A 20,973-nucleotide genomic window follows, 5' to 3' on the forward strand; every position below is an offset into this window, starting at 1 on the left:
CCTGAATGAACTTCGCCAATATACCATTTAAAAATATAATTTGTAATTAAAATATTTACCTGTGAACACATGCACATCCAAGTGCTAAATTTATATGCATTTTGCCATTGTTGAAAATATATGATTTTAATCAGTTGGATTTTAATCGAGTTACATATATACTCACCTAGTTGCATATGTACTCATCTTGTTGCGTTTGTACTCATCTTGTTGCGTTTGTACTCATCTTGTTGCGTTTGTACTCATCTTGTTGCGTTTGTACTCATCTTGTTGCGTTTGTACTCATCTTGTTGCGTTTGTACTCATCTTGTTGCGTTTGTACTCATCTTGTTGCGTTTGTACTCATCTTGTTGCGTTTGTACTCATCTTGTTGCGTTTGTACTCATCTTGTTGCGTTTGTACTCATCTTGTTGCGTTTGTACTCATCTTGTTGTGTTTGTACTGACATAGTTGTGTTTGTACTAACATTGTTGTGTTTGTACTAACATTGTTGTGTTTGTACTGACCTAGTTGTGTTTGTACTAACATTGTTGTTTGTACTCACATAGTTGTGTTTGTACTGACCTAGTTGTGTTTGTACTCACCTAGTTGTGTTTGTACTAACATTGTTGTGTTTGTACTAACATTGTTATGTTTGTACTGACCTAGTTGTGTTTGTACTAACATTGTTGTGTTTGTACTCACATAGTTGTGTTTGTACTGACCTAGTTGTGTTTGTACTCACCTAGTTGTGTTTGTACTAACATTATTGTGTTTGTACTAACATTATTGTGTTTGTACTAACATTGTTGTGTTTGTACTAACATTGTTGTGTTTGTACTCACCTAGTTGTGTTTGTACTCACCTAGTTGTGTTTGTACTCACCTAGTTGTGTTTGTACTCAGCTAGTTATGTTTGTACTCACCTAGTTATGTTTGTACTCACCTAGTTGTGTTTGTACTCACCTAGTTATGTTTGTACTCACCTAGTTATGTTTGTACTCACCTAGTTGTGTTTGTACTAACATTATTGTGTTTGTACTAACATTGTTGTGTTTGTACTAACATTGTTGTGTTTGTACTCGCCTAGTTGTGTTCGTACTCAACTAAATGTGTTTGTACTCACTTAGTTGTGTTTGTACTTAGTTGTGTTTGTATTCACCTATTTATTGGAATAATTTGATAAATAGAGAAGATTCACGCCTGAATCAGTGATCTAACTCATTCGGTCATATTCAAAACACATGTCTGTTAGAAAGATAGTTTCCAATGTATATACACAGACCCCTGAAGGATTCGAACTCAGATATGGTCGTTCGATGGTCATTCGAACTCAGTTATCCATTTATCCATCCACTTGTCTGTTTATATTTCCGTCCCTCTATTAATCCATCTGTCTTTTGTATGCATCCATCTATTTATCCAGCAATCCATACATCCATCTATCCATCTATCAATCCAGCCATCAATCTCTCCATCTACTCATTTATCTATCCAATCATCTATTCATCTACGGATTCATCTATCCATCCATCTGTCTCTAAATGTCTCTGTCTCTGTTCATCTGTTTCTGTTTGTCTCACTGTCTTTATCTCTGTCTCTCTTATACAATATATATTTTTGTTACCATTGTTGTGTGGAAGTTGCCGGTGGAAAGAAATTAGCAATGTGAAATATTATACAGTTGAATAGTTACCAAAGTTACTTTGAGAAAGTGTAGAGTGTTGACAAACCTCTGAGACTGTGGGAGAGTGTTTTTATGGAAGTAAAGGTATCTTATGGATAGCAGAAAATTAATTTTCAATTTCTCGAGATTAGAGAATATTGGTGCATATTACTATACAACAGTATTGTTTAGAAAAAGTTGTTTTGAAAATACTTAACTGAGTAACCAATGGGCAGTGACAAAAATGGCCCTGGGGTATATGTGTGTATATATATATATATATATATATATATATATATATATATATATATATATATATATATATATATATATTTATATATATATATATATACTCCCTCTAGCTGGAAGAAGGGGGACCCATAGCCTCGGAGGAAACCACGCATAACGCATTAGAGGGAATGTTTAGATCCCCTCCAATACAGTTTCTGTGTGCTTTTCTCCTACCACCCCCTTCCTTAAATATTTTTTGTGCTTTATTATGCATTTCATGGTTACAAGATATACATGGGTTGATACAAAAATAATAATGCAAAAAGGTGCTTAAAGGTTATGGATCTCTTGAAAAACACAACAATGGGAAACATTGATGAATGTCACAGACATATATATATATATATATATATATATATATATATATATATATATATATATATATATATATATATATATATATATATATATATATATATATATATATATATATATATATTCTAACACGAATTTTCTCAATATTTCTTATGTTTCTTCTTACTGTCGATGATAATTGAAAAATCAGTTCTCCAAAATTCATTTTTATTTCTAGTCTGACGTGATGCTTGAACGCATTTCGTAATAACTTATTACATTTTCAAAGACTTTAGTTTACACAAACATAACTGTAACCTGAAAACACTAAACAGAGTTTTACTTATGCTGAACCCTTAAACAGCTTGTCTTATATACTCGCATTTCTTATATACTTGTCTTATATACCCTCCCCTCATCCTCTCCACCATCTCCCACTCCCACATCCTCCCTACCATTCTCCCTTCCCCCGTCCCCTCATCCTCCCCACCATTCCCCTCTCTCCTGTCCCCTAGTCCTTCCCCACCATTCTCCATTCCCCTGTCCCATCGTCCCCACTATCCCCAACACCCCCATCCCTTTCTCCTCCCCTTCCATCCCCCACTCCCATCCAATTGTCCTCCCCACCATTCCCCACTCCCTCATCCGATGCATTCCCAAATGATCTGATGTTTCTATAAAAAAATTGGGAACATCAAATGATCTGATGTTCCCATCACTGAAATATAAAATAACAGTTAATCAAATGAAAAACAATGAAAACATAACAAAATAAACTATACTCACGAAATGAACGGTATGGTAAAAACACAGCTCAATTCCAATGCAGTGTCACACAAATTAATTAAATCAAAATGAAAATAAATCAAAATCTATGAAAACTCAATTTATCAATGCAATCGGAAACACTGAAATGGTATCGTAACATATTTAGTATAGCATATGTTGCTCCTACGTGCAACAGATGGCGCTGTTTCTTAAAAAAGAATGTTTTTCCCTGTCACAGGTATGGAATCTATACTAATAATTACGAAATGAAAGGTATGGTAAACAACACAGCTCAATTCCAATGTAATGTCACAAAAAATAATTAAATCAAAATGAAAAGAAATCTAAATCTATGAAAACTCAACTTATAAATTTAATTGGAAACACTGAAATGGAATCATATAATATTTAGTATAGCGTGTGTTGCTATTACCTGCAACAGATGGCACTTTTAAAAAAAACATGTTTTTACCTGTCACAGGTGTAGCGTCTATATAGTAGGTATATAAAAACACGCTCGTATCCGAATGGAACGTTGTGTCAAAATTTCAAAGCAATCGGTGAAGAACTTTCGGAGATTAGCGATTTTAAACAAACGAACATTTCCATTTTTATTTACATAGATTAGTATATTTTGGTAGCAGTCTTTCTTATAAACATATGTTTTTGAATATGACCGAAAAGGTAAGATTCTAACACAAATCTTCTCAATATTTCTTATGTTTTTCTTCACTGTCGAAAATAGTTGAAATATTAACACTCCAAAGTTCATTTTCACACTTTATTTATGGTCTGACGCCTAGAAGCATTTTGTAAGACACGTCTTACATTCTCAAAGACATTTTTACTTTCTCCGTTAATGCCTATATTCGTTTTTGGGGTGAGGTGATAAGACATATATCAATGGGTACATTGATTCGATCCTTAGTTATGGCAGAAACAAAATGGGCAGAGTTTCTTTCACCCTGATGCCCCTGTTACCTAGCAGTAAATAGGTACCTGGGAGTTAGACAGCTGTTACGGGCAGCTTCCGTGTGTGTACTCACCTATACTCACCTATTTGTGCTTGCGGGGGTTGAGCTCTGGCTCTTTGGTCCCACCTCTCAACTGTCAATCAACTGGTGTACAGGTTCCTGAGCCTATTGGGCTCTATCATATCTACACATGAAACTGTGTATGGAGTCAGCTTCCACCACATCACTGCCTAATGCATTCCATTTGTCAACCACTCTGACACTAAAAAAATTCTTTCTAATATCTCTGTGGCTCATTTGGGCACTCAGTTTCCACCTGTGTCCCCTAGTGCGTGTGCTCCTTGTGTTAAATAGCCCGTGTGTGTGTGTGTGTGTGTGTGTGTGTGTGTGTGTGTGTGTGTGTGTGTGTGTGTGTGTGTGTGTGTGTGTGTGTGTGTGTGTGTGTGGTGTGTGTGTGTGAGAGACAGAGAGAGTGTGTTTGTGTGTGTGTGTGTGTGTGTGTGTGTGTGTGTGTGTGTGTGTGTGTGTGTGTGTGTGTGTGTGTGTGTGTGTATGTGTGTGTGTGTGTGAGTGTGTGTGTGTGTGTTTATGGAATAAAAATTGTTAGTAGTTGAGAGGCGGGCCGAAAGAGCAGAGCTCAACCCCCGCAAGCACAACTAGGTGAATACAAACACTAAGAGATTGGAAAAATGGTTAGGTTTAAAGGAACAAGGATCTCACAAAATATATCCAACACGCCAAAACACTTAGAAATCAGGAAAAAAGTTTAGGAGAATCAAAAACCAAAATATAAACAAAGATAAATAATAGGATGACATATAACTAAAATATGGATGAAATTATGTACTAAATATAAAAACTTTATCTCCAATACTTATAAAATGAGAGACATGTAAGAGACTTTATGAACTTTTTAGTAAAAGTCACAATTAAGTGCTTAAGAAACATCGTTTGAAATTGCACAAAGTGCTTAAATTTAGAAAATGTAAGATGTGTTTACAAAAATTGTGCTAAATTGTATATAAGACATATACAATCATGATTGTTCTGCAGACAATGTATAACATCTGCTAAGATATGTAATATGGGAATAACATAAACTTTAACATAGGTTAAGGAAGAAATTTGGATAAGTAGGTGAATGTGACCTATGCTTTAAGAGGAAGTTGCCCCAAGAGATGACAGTTAAATGCATAATGTATTAAGATTGACTGGGACTAGTTGATGTAGGATGATGAACTAAGAGAGGAACATATAGTGATAAATGTACAAAGTTAAATACAAAGTGCAAGGTACGTTGAGATAAGACTAAACTGCTCTTAGCAGCAAATATGTAGAAAAAGTTGATCTCCGGAAAGAAAGAGGTAATTGACTACTTAAAACTCGGTAAAGATGAGAAATGGTAAAATCATGGGTAAAGTCTACTTTCATTTCAATGACTGACGTGTCCTTTGCAGTTATAAGATACATAAAGCTAAGTAAAAAGCTTAAATATAGAGGTTAGGTGGGGGGGGGGGGGGTAATATAGGTTCATTGAAAATTACAACTAAAAGGAAGAAGGAAGTGCCCCCCCCCCCTCCCCATTGCTTTCGAAGGATAACATAATACACAAAGTTTGGTTTAAACTGACTATTGAAACATCAATAAGGACTTGTGAGAGCCATGAAATACCGATAAGATGACTGATTATTGAGCTAATAATGTTTTGATGAGCAGAGAATAATATCCAATGAATGAGTATTAGGTAAAATCTATGTTAGGTTAGGAATAGGCATGGTAGGTTAAAACAATTAAGGTACTAGTTTTCCTAGTAAAATAACACGCTCATGCAGTAGGTAAAGAGCCAACGTAGGGGTTTATCTGTCAGTGATATAATATTTGTTAGACTTGAAATATTTAGGCCTATCTTAAGTCTAGCCTCCCTCTTTTCATTAACCTTCCTCTTTTCATTAAGGAAATGCAATGAATGACTAGAAATTCGGTGTACTTTGCTACCAGATATGTGAGTATGGAGTTTAAACGAAGCATGATTAACATGTTCAAAACATAACTTTTTGCATATGAGAGTTTTCTTGGTTTGAATGAAGTGACTGACTTAATAATGAAATTATTAAAACAAAATTATTATTGTTACGAGGATAGGTTAGGTGAGGGAAGGTACGTTCTTCAAAATAAATATTTTATAAGGATTCACCGAGAGGTTAGGTTTGACAACATTGGATGTTTGACAACACTATGAATTTACAAAGTGAGTGTGAAATAGCCCCAATAAGCCCCACAACAAGCTAAAGTATTGTGCAGACTACTCATAAACGTCATTTCACTTATAAAGGGTATGGAAAACTTACATGGTGTAATTAGTCTAATTATATTGTAGAAAGGCTCTTTGATAAAAAATTACACGCTAATTCGAAACAAGGCATAGGATGCCTGCATATCCCTAGGTTGGAATCTCTCTTTTTCGTAGAGAAATTTCTTAAAATTATACCCGCTTCATGAGACAAAAATGTTAAGTGGAGATTGACCGGGCAATAACCTACAAGGCAGAAATCTTGCAATCTTGTATTGAAATGAAACCTTTGATGTCATAGTTTGATTATGGAAATAACATCATCTGGGTTAGAATAAAGATTGTTCTGAGAACATAATATTTTAAATGGTTATTTGTGAAGAGATGAGCTGGCAAACATGTTACCTAAACTAAGTTTGCTAGCGAGTGTAGATGGGTTCGTGAGAAATATGATATAATCATGCAGTTAAAAGAAAGAATTCCCTCTCATACCACAGAAAAATTACAGAAGAGTATGAATGTGTCTTAGTGTAAGTACCCTGCAGATATAAGACTTTAGAGTTTGGGAAACTTGTGAGTTGATAACAAATTATTAAAAGGTAAAGTTTGCACAGAATGAATTGTGCATTTTGAGAGATGAGTTTCCTGAGTTGAGATTTCAGAGATGAGTTTTTCTGACATGTGATTACTGTGAGTGAATGAGAAATATGAGTTGTTATTTGTCAAATAAGTGATAGTCATTTGAAAGAGGATATCATATGTAATGTGAAGTGCAGTAGGAAAATAATAAGTAACCTTGATTTGAACCAAGAAATTGTCATTGAGAACTCTGAAAAAGTAAGACAATGTGAACTCATTTGAAAAAACTAAGTCACTCTGAACAACTAAACCACTCATAAAAAACTATGACTCTGTAACTCTAAAAAGTAGGACACTGTAAACTCACATTGGAAAACAAACTCACTCTGAAAAACAAAATGTGACTCTGAAAAGAGCTATGACATTGTAATTATGAAACAATAAGGCACTGTGAACCTACATTTAACAAAAATTATCACAAAAAAGTAAGACATTGTGAACTCATTCTGGAAAAAAAACAAAGTCTGTAAAACTCTGAAAAAGTAGTACACGGTAAACTCACTTTTAAAACTAAGCCTTTATGTACTTGCATCAGTAACTAAATTTTATCAAGTAGTCTCGTTCTGAATATAAAGACTATGTACTTCCTGCAGTAAATTCTACATACATGAGTTTTATGAAACAATAAATGTGAGTTGAGCTAGTGACATTTTGAGAGAAAATGTGATTTGCACAAGAGATTGTGCAAGATTGTGTTTTGTGACTATGATTTGTGTAAGAGTACAAGAATTGTAGAAGATTGTGATTGATCATGTTTGATAGTGTGAATTGTGTAGAAGTGCCGTTGTGTTAGCTTGAGTTTGAGAAAGTGTGTGTGTAAAGATTGTGCATCTGTGTAATAAGACAGTGTAGAGATGAGAAACGGGTATTTTGTGAGATTGAGAATAAGGATGTAGTGCTCATGAAAAGTTGGGTGAGTTTGTGTAAAATGAGTTGAAGCAACTTTGTGTATGAGAAAAATGTGCAAGATTGTGTAATTGGTGAATATGAATGGAATACGAATTTGAGGAATTAAAAAATGGATATGAATGAGCAAGTTTTTGGTACCATGTGTAGGAAAGAGCAATGGTATGTGTCTTTTTGTGATAAAGTGTAATTGTTAGTAAAAAAGTTTATAAGATCGATGATCATGCTTAAGAAATGACTTTTACATATTTTTGTGAGAAGTGCATTCGAATGAAAAAAATAAATGAGCAAGTGATTTTGTGTTCTAATCAAAGAGTGCGTATGTGATTTTGATAATTGTATGTGAAAAGAACGAAAAATAGTATTTATGCTCGTGAAATTATATAAGAGTGTTATAATTAAGTGAGTGCTTATGGAAGTGAAAGAGTGCAAGTTGAGTAAAAGTATGAGAAAAGTGATTGGTTTAATTAAGTGACTGAGAAAAATTTGTGTTTGTAATATTTCGTGTTAGAGATTAAGAAAATTGGTGAGTAACAGTGAGGATTAGAGTATGGATGACGAGCCAGTTATCTTTGCATGTGAGATGACACGAAACAATACTTAAATAAGTCGTCTGTGGAATAAATATAAATACAGATTCTTACCACTATTGAAACTTTGTTATGTACTGACATATAACAAAAAAACATAAAGGGTTGTAAGAGAACACATGGGCACTAAGTGGATGTGTTTTTGTTTTCAATCTGATTCAGTAATCTTGAAGAATTCTTGCACATAAACAGAATTGTGAAATCGGTAAGATAAAATTAGTAGAGTTGAAAATTAAAATGAAATATTACTAGAGAAAAGCTAGTCTCTGGATACCAGTGAAATAATGATTTTTGAACATGTAAACACGTTTGGAAAAGAACTAAGCTAATTTCTGCGTTTGTAAAAAGATCGAGAAAATACTAAGAGTGAGACTTAGGTGGTAATATCCTCACATGGCATTGACAAAGGCAGATTGTTGGGGGGAGCCGGGTGATAACATGATCACATTCCCACACAGCCTTGGAGCAAGTTTGATAGCAGAGGAAATGGACACCAATTAATTATTTCTACTTGATGCTTACCCGAATCTAAACACATAAAATAGGTTACAATATAAGATATGCTAAAGAATGAAGGATAAACTACTAAACTACTTTTTGAGTGCTAGCTGAAATAGAATGGATGGAGTGGTGGTAGAAGCTTTGACAGGCAGGTTGCCTAGGGTGGTGGTGGTGGTGATGGGCTAGTAGCCAGGGTGGTGGTTGTGGGGGTGGGCTTGTAGTCGAGGTGGTGGCAGTGGTGGGCTAGTAGCCATTGTGATGGTTGTGGGGTGTGGGCTAGCTAGTAGCTGGGGTGGTGGTGGGCTTGTAGTCAGGGTGGTGGTTGTGGTGGTGGGCTAGTAGCCGAGGTGGTGGTGGTGGTGGGCTAGTAGCCAGGGTGGTGGTGGTGGTGGGCTAGTAGCCAGGGTGGTGGTTGTGGGGATGGGCTAGCTAGTAGCTGGGGTGGTGGTTGTGGGGATGGGCTAGCTAGTAGCTGGGGTGGTGGTTGTGGGGATGGGCTAGTTAGTAGCTGGGGTGGTGGTTGTGGGGATGGGCTAGCTAGTAGCTGGGGTGGTGGTTGTGGGGATGGGCTAGCTAGTAGCTGGGGTGGTGGTGGTGGTGGTGGGCTAGTAGCTGGGGTGGTGGTGGTGGTGGTGGGCTAGTAGCCAGGGTGGTGGTGGTGGTGGGCTAGTAGCCAGGTTGGTGGTTGTGGGGATGGACCAGGTAGTAACCGGGGTGGTGGTGGGGGTGTGGGTGGGATAGTAGCCGGAAAGAGGGGGGTTGGGATAGTAGTAGTGTAAATATGTTCTTGTTGTCTCTCCTTTGCTATATCTGTTTGAAGAGAAGGGAACTATCAGAAGGAAAGTGACAAGCCAATACGACTATATAGCACTAGGAAGGGGTCAGGATAAGGATTTGGGTTGGGACAGGAGGGAAGGAAAGCATGCCCAACCATTTGGACGGTTGGGGATTGAACGCCGAACTGCATGACACGAGATCGTCGCTCTACTTTATGTATGCAAAATCGTTGTACTTTATGTACATATACTTGGAGATGATAATTTAAAAGATTAATCTCTGAGAAACAGTGGAACTTACTACCCGCACATTACATTATCTATTCTTACCTATGAAGATTATAATGATAGTTGGATATTATGAGTTAAGTTGGGTTATCTTAAGTTTTGCTGATCATTTACAGGCTTGAAAACTAGACGGAATGAGTAAACGAGCATGCTGACAAGGAAACATGTGGTTTGGGGAGGCAGGGGGGCGAGACAAGGGATGGTTGTCTGCTGCTGGTATGGGGGGAAGGGGGTGGTGAGCGAGTGTAATATTTTTGATAACCATGTAAATATGTTCTTATTGACCCTCCTATGCTACATCTGTTTGTGTACTTGATTGTGAACTAAAGCCTTTATCTACACATACTTGGAAATACCATTTTTTCAAAAGATTATTATTCTCTACAAAACAAAGTGCAATCTCCTACACATATGAGATAATACGGGGGTCAATTATGGGAATAGATACAATCTTACTTAGCTCTCTCCATCTCTCTTCCTCTCACCCCCTCTCCCCTTTTCCCTCTCCCACTCCCACTCTCCCTCTCCCTCCCTCCCTAGCATCCCACACTCTCTCCAATACATAAATTAGGACTATTGAGGTTAGCTAATGATACTGTTATTGATGGATGACTGTGGTAGTAACCTATAACTCTCATAGTATTTAGACATACATATAATAGGTCTATTTAGATTAGGTTGTGTAGAGTTGGATCAGTAATGTACGATTGACATCACTAGTTGAATACAGAAACACCGGTGGAGCTAGTAGGTGGAAGTTAACAACGTGTACTGTTAGATGAATAGTGGATCGGTGGTTGTTAGTGGTAGTTGAATGGTGAATAAACAGGGGGTGCTGAGGGATGGTGGTAGATAGTAGTGGATGTTGATGGGCAGGTGGCCAGAAGAGAGTTGCTGGTAGATGGTTGTACTTGGGTTGCTAGTTAATAGTGGTAGGAGAAGTTGGTAGATGTGGTAGTTGGGATGATAGAGGTAGTTGGGATGCTGGTTGATAGTGGTAGATAGAGTTGGTTAGGTGTTTGCCAGTTAAACAGGGTGTTCTGAGGGTACTGGTAGATAGTTAGTGGTGGTAGAGGATTAACAGCGAGTACTGATAGATTATGGAAATCAGGGAGTACTGGTAAGTAACCTGTACAGGGTTAGCTCACTACTACTTATTAAACTCTACGGATTTTCATGTATCTTCTCATTTAACTCAACAACTATTTAAAAAAACAGCTGAAAGAAGTCTATGGGCTTTGCACGCCAATCCCAAAATGGCATGCACGGTCGTAGTCGTCAATTCCTCTACTTATACTCCCACAACATCAAGAGTTTCTGAAGCCACGCACGTTTCTCAGAGTAAAGGGGGACAACTTTTATTTGTTTTTTATATATCACACCACTAAACTCCAAACAGAGACAGACAGATACCTAGACAAAGTCAGAGAGACAGTGACAGACAGTAGAGATGGATTGATGGATGGATAGTTGGCTTGATAGATGATATATAGATAGATAGATCATTGGATAGTTGGGTAGATACAATGATGGATAGATGGATGGATAGATACAACAATGGATAGATAGATTGATGGATGGAATAGATTAATAAATAGATTGTTAAACTTATGGATGAATAGATGGATAGATAGAATGATGGATGGATAGAGGGATGATAGATGGGAAAACAGATGGGCAGATAAATGAGTAGATGGATAAATAGATGGGCAGATAAATGAGTAGATGGATAAATAGATGGATCGATCGATGGATAGGTGAATGGATAGATGGATAGAAAGATGAATGAAGAGAAGGATAGATGAATGGATAAATGGATGGATGTACTGATGGATAAATAGAAAGATAGATGGATAGATACATCGAAAGGAGGATATATAAATGATATATGTATAGATGAATGGATAGATGGATCGGCACATGGATATATAGATTGATAGGTTGATAGTTTGATAAATGGATAGATGGATAGATGGCAGTTGGATGGATTGATGAAAAAATAGATGGGTCAATGGGTGGATAGATGAACAGATAAATGGAGCAATAGATTGATAGATGGATGGATGGATGGATGGATGGATAGATTAATGGATGGATGGATAGACTAATGGATGGATGGATGGGATAGATTGATAGATAAATAGTCAGAAGGATGAATAGATAGGTGTATAGAAAGAATAGGAGGGAGAGGAGAAGGGGGGGGGGGAGATGGGGGGGGGGGGGAGATGGGGGGGGGGAGATGGGGGGGAGATGGGGGGGGAGATGGGGTGGGCATGTACTTACCTAGTTGTACTTACCTGGTTGTGCTTGCAGGGATTGAGCTCTGGCTCTTTGGTCCTGACTCTCAACTGTCAATCAACTGCTGTACAGATTCCTGAGCCTACTTGACTCTATAAAATTTACATATGAAACTGTGTAAGGAGTTAACCACATCACTTCCTAGTGCATTCCATATGTTAACTACTTCGACACTGAAAAAATCTTTCTAATGTCTCTGTGGCTCATCTGGGTACTAAGTTTCCACCTGTGTCCCCTTGTTCGTATTCCACCCGTGCTAAAGAGTGTGTCTTTATCCACCCTGTCAATTCCCTGAGAATTTTGTAGGTGGTTATCATGTCTCCCCTTACTCTTCTGTTTTCCTGGGATGTTAGGTTCAGCTCCCTTAGCCTTTCTTCGTAGCTCATACCTCTCAGTTCCGGGACTAGTCTGTTGGCATACCTCTGAATCTTCTCTAACTTTGTCTGGTGTTTAACTAGGTATGGACTCCAGGCTGGAGGTGCATACTCCAAGATTGCTCTTACATAAGTAGTATACAGGGTCCTAAATGATTCCTTACATAAGTTTCTAAACACAGTTTTTATGTTGGCCAGTCTAGCATATGCCGCTGATGATATCCTTTTGATGTGGGGCTTTGGGGAGAGGTTTGGTGTGATATCAACCCCCCAGATCTTTCTCTCTGTTTGACTCTTACAGGATATCACCTCCCAGATGGTACATTGTGTTCAGCCTTCTGCTCCCTTCGCCTAATTTCATTACTTTACACTTTCCTGAGTTGAACTCTAGCAGCCATTTTCTAGACCAATCCACGAGTTTGTCGTCCTGTAGTCTTTGTCTATCTTCATCCGTCTTGATGCTTCTCATAATTTTTGCATCATCAGCAAACATTGAGAGGAATGAGTCTATACCCTCTGGAAGGCCGTTTACATATATTAGAATCAGGATGAGTCCAAGTGCAAATCCCTGTGGAACCTCGCTAGTGACATTTCGCCATTCTGACGTCTCCCCCTCTCACAGTTACTTGCTGTTTCCTGCTGCTTAGATACTCCCTTATCCACTGGAGCACCTTACCTTTTACTCCTGCCTATTGCTCCAACTTTTGTAGCAGTTTTTGTGAGGTACTGTGTCAAAGGCTTATAGTTTGGAATCTCTCCCTGCTTTCCATTAATCCAAGAAAATGCAGTTTGCCAACCCTTCTCTTTCTTGCTTAATTTGTGTTGCTTGGTCATAGAATTTTATTACACCTGCGATGCACGATTTACCATCTCTGAACCCATGCTGGTAGTGTGTTACAAAGCTATTTCCCTCTAGATGCTCTACGAGCCTTTTACTCACGATCTTCTCCATCACCTTGCATGATATACAAGTTAGGAAAACTGGCCTGTAGTTCAGTGCCTCTTGTCTGTCACCCGTTTTGTATATTGGGACTACATTAGCTATCTTCCAGCTTTCCGGTAGGTATCCTGTTTCCAGTGACCTGTTATACACCATAGAGAGTGGCACACTTAGTACCTCGGCACCTTCTTTTAGTATCCACGGTGAGACTCTGCTAGGTCCAACAGCCTTTGTTACAATCAGCTCCAACAGATTCCTTTTGACCTCATCATTGGTGAGGTCAAATTCCTCCAAAGTTGCTTGGTTTGCCTCCTCATTTACTGCAGGGACTTCTCCTTGTTCTATTGTGAAGACCTCCTGTAATCTCTTGTTAAGTTCTTCACACACCTCCTTGTCATTCTCTGTGTATCTGTTCTCCCCTTTTCTCAGTTTCATCACTTGTTCTTTCATTGTTGTTTTCCTCCTGATGTGGCTGTGAAGCAGTTTTGGTTTGGTCTTAGCTTTACTTGCGATGTCATTTTCATACTGGCTTTCTGCTTCTCTCCTCACTCTGACGTACTTATTTCTGGCCCTCTGGCATCTCTCCCTGCTCTCTGGTATTCTGTTATTCCTGTAGTGTCTCCATGTTCTTTTACTCAATTGTTTCGCTACCGTACATTCCTGATTGAACCATGGATTCTTCTGTTGCTTTCCATTTTTCTCTTTTGGGTTGGGATAAACCTGTCTGCAGCTTCCTAGCACTTATGGGTGACATAATCCATCATACTACAGTCTTTAATCTGAGTTCTGTTTCCATGGTATTCCCAGTAGGAAGTTCCTCATCTCATCATATTTTCCTCTTCGGTAATTTAGTCTTTTCCCATTCAATCCCATATTTGGATAGGTTATCCCTACCTCTACCAGATACTCAAGTGTCAATACACTGTGGTCACCCATTCCTATGGGGGCTTCAAATTTGACTTCCCTTATTTCTGATTCATTCAAGGTGAATATCAGGTCGAGTCTAGCTGGTTCGTCATTCCCTTTCATTCGTGTGGGTCCCTTGACATGTTGGCTCAGAAAGTTCCTTGCTGTCACTTCTAAGAGTTGAACTCTCCATGTATCTTCACCTCCATGTGGGTTTCCCCATTCTTCCAATCTATTTTTCCATTGCTCAAATCGGCCATGATTAAGAGTCTGGAGCCATTCCTGCAGGCAACTGAAGCTCTCTCTATTATATTACTGGTTGCCATGTTGTTTCTGTCAAACTCCTGTCTGGGTCTTCTGTCATTTATGGGAGGGTTGTAAATTACTGCCACTATTATCTTAGGTCCACCCATTGTCATAGTTCCTGTTATGTAGCCTCTGAGTCCGTTGCAGCCCTGAATTTCCATCTCTTCAAAGCTTCAGTCCTTCCTTATCAGCAGGGCCACTCCTCCTCCTCCTCCTCTTCCCCCTCCTGCTCGCATTAGACCCCTGACAATTTTGTTTCTGTGAGTGCTATTACATCTGGGTTTTCTTCCTGCATCCTTTCTGCCAGTTCACTTGATTTGTTGGTAATCCCATCGATGTTTGAGTACATTACCTTGACGCTCACTTTCCTATATCCATTTTCACCCACCCTTCCCATTAATGTATAGTGTTCCATGGACATTGCTACTTGGGTAGGCTCATCCATCTGTGGAATAGGTACCAGGGGTTCCGGGAGAGGTGGAGGGGCGGGGAGGTGGGGGGAAGGGGGGGAGGGCTTAGAAATTGCCCAGGCCTGCTTGGGACAGGAAGAATTCCTTTGGGAGGTGGGGCAGGGAGTGCTCGAGGTTGGGGGGCCAGGGAGTGCTTGGGGTGAGGGCTCGCCCTTCTGTGGTATAGTTAACAAGGGTTTGGAGGGGGCAGGGTGGGGGATGGAGAACTTAGATCTTGCCTGGGTCTGCTTGGGGCAGGAAGAAGACCAGGGGATGGGAAGGCAGCAGGGGGTACTCGGAGATGAAGAGGGTGTGGGGGAGATGAGGGGGGTGTTGGGGAGATAGGGAGTGTGTGTTTTGGGGGAGATGGGGAAGGCGTGCATCGGAGAAGATGGAGAAGGTGTGTGTCGGGGAGATGGGGAGGGTGAGTGGGAGAGAAGGGGGTGGAGGAGATAGGAAGGGTGTGTGAGGGCAGATGGGTACAATGAGTGTGGGGGAGATGCAACCTGCTCTCGCACAAGACAGCACATATATGACTTATTGCTTATAGTCACTATTTCGCTTATAAATAAGTACATATGTGACATATTCCAAACTATATTTTATTTCAGGGCACTAACTTTTTCTCTCAGTTTTATTAAACAATAGAGATTTTATACAAAATTTGATAATATCCTGAGTTACTTTACAATTTATTTAAATATTTTAGTTTTGTTTTATTATTTTTTATAAAACTATAATATCTATATAGGTATAAGTTCAGTACTAATTATAATATCTTAACATACTAAGAAGGTTAGGTTAGGTTGGGGTTTTCTATTCAGCTTTTCAAGGTAAACTCAAATATTTACAATAAGTTAGTATGTTACATATGCACTTATTCATAAGCAAGATATTGACTATAAGCAAGTGCGAGAACGGGTTGGGAGATGAGGGGTGTATGGGAGGGATGGGAAGGCTATGTGTGTGGGGGGAGATGAGGAGGGTGTGGAGGAGAGGGGGAGGGTGCGTGAAGAGACATCGAGAGGGATGTGTAAGGGAAGATGGGCACCGCCGGGTACACTATATAAAATACATATATACATACATACACTATTATATTTTGATAGCAGTTACCGTGTAGAGATATGTTAATGTATATGCCAAAAAGTAAGTAATTATCCAAAGAAGGCACCAAACCTGGAAGGCTATATAGCACCATCAAATGTGTTGTATAATCATAGGGCGCTAAATATCACCAAGGACGCCAATACGAGAACAGAAACGCATAAGGCGTACGATATCAAAAGTATCCGAGTCACCAAGAATTCTATCGAGGGACAAGCGACTGCAGGGGACGGTCGGAAAACAAGACACATGCTCATCCCAGAAGTCAGGACATTCAACAAGGATATGCACGACCGTAAGAGGGACAATGCAATTTGGACAATAAGGAGCAGGGCGGCGCTCCATTAAGTGACCATGAGTTAAGCGAGTATGGCCAATATGCAACCTCGCCAGAGCCGTTTCCCACCGCCGGTTACGGTGGTAGGAGGACGGCCACGAGGACACACAACTCTTAAAAGTACGCAGTTTGTTACCAGCAACAGAAGACCACCAAGCCTGCCAACGGGTAAGGATGGAGGAATGATTAACTGGGTAAAAGTCAGAATAAGGAATACCTTTACAAGAGATGGGATAAGAGCAGACAGCTTCCCTGGCAACAGCATCCGCACGCCCATTTAAAGATACACCAATATGGCTGGGAACCCAGCAAAACTCAACTGACTTAAATTTACTGTGAATAAGAAACATCCAATGCTGGATCTCGACAACTACTGAATGAACCGGATTAAAGGACCCGAGAGCCATGAGGGCACTATGAGAGTCAACAACAACTACAAAGGAAGATTGACAACGAGAAAGCCGGAGACGAAGAGCATAGAGAATAGCATAAAGTTCCGCTGTGAAGATGCTAGTCTTCGGAGGTAAGCGACACATATAAGTGCAATCAGGAAAAACAACAGAGTAGCCTACACCGTCCGCAGACTTAGACCCATCGGTGAAGATGGAAACGGAGCGGGAGTGAGAAGAAAAGTGCTCAAGGAAAAGGCGTTTTAGAACCATAGGAGGAGTAAAAGCTCTAGTGATGTGGGTTAAGGACATACAAAAACTGCGGAAGGGAGACTCTCCATGAGGGCAAAGAAGAAACAACACCAGGGAAAATATTAGAAATGCGAACTGAAAGAGAATCCTGTAAGCGAGATAACCGGATAGAAAGAGGGAGGTGGTGAAGAGGAACAGGAACCACATGAGGGGCAAAAGCTATAGCACGACAGAAGCGAGAGGAAGGATGTTGCAAGGATCACACAAGATCGAGTTTAGACAGGACGAGAGAGGAATATAAAGCGAGGAGAGTGCACCTACCTGCTCCCCAAGAAGTATGGGACAATAGCTGAAGGAGGGGAAGGGCTTTAGAGCATTCAACTCTTAGGTAAGAAATATGGGGCGATCAAGACAAACGAGCGTCAAAGATTAACCCCAAAAGCTTACTCGGAATCCTTGTACACAAGGGGGTGACTATAAAGCGACAAAGAAGGATGCAGAAGGACACGCTTCCAAGTAAAAGTCATAGGACAAGTCTTAAGACGTAGAGAACCTGAAGCCATGATCGGTGGCCCAAGACGACACAGCATCAATTGCAAGTTGAAGCCGGCATTGAAGGAGAGGCGAATCTTTACCCTGACAGCAAAGAGTAAGATCGTCGACATAGAGAGCGGAGAAGATGCCAGAAGGAAGAGAGGAAAAAGAGAGGAAAAAGAAAAAAAAAAGTTGCCATTGAGGGCAACTAGAAAAAAGAGTTGTGCTCAGAACACTACCCTGGGGCACACCTTCGTATTGCTGAAAAGAGGCAGAGAGAGCGGTACCAAACCTCAGCCGAAAGGAACGATGAGAGAGGAAGCTTTGGAAAAAGAGAGGCAGATGACCACGAAGGCCAAAAGAATGAAGTTGGGATAGAATATCATATCGCTAAGTGGTGTCGTAAGTCTTTTCCAGGTCAAAAAGGACGGCAACAACGGAGGTCTTCGCAGCAAAAGCATTACGAATATAGACCTCAAAATTAACCAGCACATCTGTTGTGCTGCGGCACTTGCAGAAACCAAATTGAGAAGGGGAGATGTGGTGATGGTGTTCTAAGAACCATATCAGACGAACGTGAACCATACGTTCAAAGAGTTTGCAGACACAACTCGTGAGGACACTAGGGTGAAAGTCCTTAGGGGATGTTCCCATAGACCCGGGTTTGTGAACAGGGAGGACAACGGCATCGAGAAAGTCTTCAGGGACTGACGACAGCTCTCAGATCCGATTATACAGACTCAGTAAATACTGAGACGTGCACGGAGGGAGATGGCGAAGCATCTCACAATGAATGCCATTGGAGCCCGCCGCCGTAGAACCCCAGAGGGCCAGGGCAGACCGAAGTTCAGAGAGAGAGAAGGGATCGTTATAGGGAAGTCGAAGATGAGTGAAGAAATCTAAAGGACGAGATTTAAGGACAGGTTTACGAAGAAAGAAAGATTGGGGAAGATGAGAACCATTGCTAACAGCAGAAAAGTGGGAACCCAGTTCGGTAGCAACCTGCAACGGGTCCGCCACAAGAGTACCATGGAGATGAAGGATCGGCGAGAAATTGGGAACGAACTTACCCGCTATCTTGCAGATAAGCTTCCAGATCTGCGGCAGAGGAGTTTCAGACGTAATGGTGGAGACATAAGACACCCAACATTCACATTTAGCCGTATGGCCCTACAGGCCACCGCACTCGCCTTCCGAAACAAAAGAAAAGACTCGGCTGTTTGCCGGCAGCGGTGTCTCTTCCAGGCTGCACGCTTCCAGTGGACAGCCCGAGCACAGTCTGCAGTCCACCAGGGAACGCACTTCCGTGGTCCACGAGAGAAATAGAGCGGAGGACAGCGTCGAAGACGGTGTCATGAAAAGGAGGAGAGAGTGAGGGAGAGGCAGAAGGGAGAGGTGAGAGAGAGCAGCACTGAGGGTAAATAGGTTCCAGTCTGCCTTAGTAAACTGCCACCTTGGGAAGGAGAGGGGAGGGTGAAAAGAGAAAAAGGTAACAAGGATGGGGAAATGATCACTGCCATGGAGGTCATCAAGAACCTGCCACGTGAAATCTAAGTAAAAAAACAATGAATAAAGAGAAAGATCAAGACAGGAAAGGGTGCGAGTGTGAGAGTCCAAATGCGTGGGCTCACCAGAATTCAGAAGAGACAGGGAAGAAGAAAGGATGAATGGCTCAAGAAGGCGACCTCGGGTGTTCGTCAGAACATCACCCCAAAGGGAATGACGACAATTGAAATAACCTAGCAGGAGCACAGGCTCCGGCAAGGAGTCCAGTAGGTGTTTAAGATCGGGAAGAGAAAGTGGGACACTCGTGCAGAGATAAATGGAACAGACCGTGTACCATTTCCTCACAAAGATACAAGCAGCAGAACAATGGAGAGGAGAAGGAAAAAGTAAGGAGACAAAGGGAACATCTAAGCGAATCAAGAGAGCAGAAGAGTTAGGAGCCCCAGCAACAGCTGGGGGGGGGGGAGAAAGGAATAGTCATGGAAGCGACTAGCAACAGAGAATAACGGAGAAACAAAGGTGAAAAGGGAACACAGCACGTTAAAGAAGCGCAAGATCAGGGTCAGGGTCAGAGAAGTCAGGGTTAGGGGGCATGGGTAAACTGAGTAAAGAAGGATCGAGGGAAGGGAGCCGGAGGACCGACGAGGGGCGGACGAGTAGGGTCCGGAGAAGGACGAGGGGGATATAACCGAGGTCAAGGACAGCAGCAGGAGGGGCAGAAACCAGGGAGTGCACCTCAGCAAAAGCAGCAACCGAGAGGGAAGCGGGGGCAAAAGAGACCTCCATAGCAGGAACAGGGGGCACGTTGTGTGGAACAGTGTACGTTGTTGGGTATCTATGGAGAGGGTATGACACCAGCTGTCTGGAACAACTACGTTGACCGACGTAGCATATTTGATAAAAAGGATTACACTCATTGCAACTATCTATTACTGCAGAAACTCTAAGGATGAAAAACCAACTTATAGAGTGAGGTGGCAGTCAAGAGAGTTGTGGTCTGGTGGACGAATGACCCTCGCCACCTGTGTAAACAAGAGGCCTCTCCTTGTGACGCCAGGAGGTACCACGTGACCCAAGGAAGATTTGTGATTCGTGGCGGCAGCCTCGGCTTACTCGCTGATTGGTTCCTTCAAAGAACAGAGGAGAAAGCGTGGGGCCGCAGCATCTAGGTTGCCCAGAGAATTCTCTGTCATTCTGTCGGTGGTGAGATACCTGTCACACGTGTCATCCCAGAGTCGCAGCCACAACGATGACAACACCAGCTAAACCAGCTAAATGTGACACCAAGTTCTACTCGCTATCCCCATTCCATCACCGCAGGTCCGCCATCAGAATACTGGTTTGTGACGATAGGAATTAACGACATTACGAGTGAAAGGAGAGATAGAGAGAGATTGTACCAATACGTGATCTCTGCAGAGAGCAACTCTGCAGTGTTAAGATCGTGATTATCCACATCATCCATAGCAATCCTTCAGCCTATTGCTACGTTAGTTAACTAGTTAGTTAACTAACTAGTTAACTAGTTAGTTAACTACGTTAGTTAACATGTAGTCACCACCCTGTGTGCCTCCAACAACGTGTGCCTCACCCAAAGTGTTTCCGCATGTACAC

General features: G+C 40.9%; 1 protein-coding gene across 1 annotated transcript in view; it reads right to left on the reverse strand.

Moving 5' to 3' along the window:
- LOC123774536 (insulin receptor-related protein) overlaps nucleotides 1-20,973 on the reverse strand; it is an 879,124-nt gene that overhangs the window by 85,829 nt on the left and 772,322 nt on the right. The gene's annotated exons all lie outside the window — the stretch shown is intronic.

Source organism: Procambarus clarkii, chromosome 51, assembly GCF_040958095.1.
Source record: "Procambarus clarkii isolate CNS0578487 chromosome 51, FALCON_Pclarkii_2.0, whole genome shotgun sequence".
Classification (NCBI taxonomy): domain Eukaryota; kingdom Metazoa; phylum Arthropoda; class Malacostraca; order Decapoda; family Cambaridae; genus Procambarus; species Procambarus clarkii.